The sequence below is a fragment of the Octopus bimaculoides genome, chromosome 5 (assembly GCF_001194135.2).
Source record: "Octopus bimaculoides isolate UCB-OBI-ISO-001 chromosome 5, ASM119413v2, whole genome shotgun sequence".
Lineage (NCBI taxonomy): Eukaryota > Metazoa > Mollusca > Cephalopoda > Octopoda > Octopodidae > Octopus > Octopus bimaculoides.
In genome coordinates this window covers 4,743,193-4,744,286 of record NC_068985.1, presented here as the reverse complement: position 1 = coordinate 4,744,286, position 1,094 = coordinate 4,743,193, and the positions used below count along the sequence as shown (strand labels likewise).

The 1,094-nt window shown below is 26.6% G+C and overlaps 1 long non-coding RNA gene across 1 annotated transcript in view; it reads left to right on the top strand.

Moving 5' to 3' along the window:
* Positions 1-310: 310 nt before the first annotated feature.
* Positions 311-1,094, top strand: part of LOC106881219 (uncharacterized) — a 4,135-nt gene continuing 3,351 nt past the window's right edge. Inside the window, exon 1 of the long non-coding RNA XR_001410829.2 lies at positions 311-390. This is a non-coding gene — a long non-coding RNA (uncharacterized LOC106881219). The remainder of the gene's footprint in view (positions 391-1,094) is intronic.

The following is a 1,094-nucleotide window of genomic DNA, read 5'->3' as shown; positions in this document are numbered from 1 at the left end:
TGAGTTCTGTGGGCAAATAACTAGACTCCTACAAAATGTGTGATCTTGTGCATTGTTTAGAAATTATTACTTTAATTTTCCTACAGTACAAAGTTGGTTGAAAGAATATGTTCTGGAATTATTCCAATGTTTCCGTCAGTTTTTGAGTCAAACATCTGAAATTTGATGTTGCTGTGGATGTAGAGAAGCAAAACAACCAATTACTTCACGAAGTCAGGCAATATCCAGTTTGATTGAAGAGTCAATTACATGGTAAAATAGAACTACTGATGTTAAATCATTAATTTTATTATAAAGTCTAAACATATGCTTTCATTTTGAATATTTGCAGGGTTATGGAGATCTTTGCAGGGAACTGAAAATTGATGTTATTCTCAGAGAAAGAGCTTTGTAAATATTTGTATTAAATTTTATTTAAATTGGATTTTTATTTTATTGAAATGAGGAGATGATGTTGTGTAAACGTGATCACAATATAATGATATATATATTTTAATTTGAATAATTTGGGAAAACGAATTTCCAAATTAATCAGGTACAACCCTTTACCATTACATGCATCTGCATATCGTGCAGTGGGATCTTGATTATCATATATTTATATGTATATATCTAGAAATATACAAAATATATAATAGAAATTAATAATAATTCAGTTTTGGGGATTTATAGACATGTGGATATTCTATTTCAAATTATGCAAAAAAAATAACCTAATGAGCATCTCTGAAGGTAAACTCATGGTATCCATTTGCACATCATAAAATAATACTTTAAAGGATATAACCAGTACACCAGCAGGGTATAAAATATACTTCCTTAATTATCTCCTACTTAAGTTAAAATTATCAATTATGAAGGAACTACACATGTTTAAGTATTGGAAGATTATAATATATATGTGTATATATATATATATATATATATATATATATGTATGCAATCATGAGTTTTACAATTCTACCAACACATCTTCAGGTTCTTTTTTTAGAATATTGTTCATCTAGTTTTACATCACCTTAAAACTTAAGCATTAAATTAAGCACTAAAAAAATAAACTTTACAAAATTAAGAATTAAAATCATAAATATGAA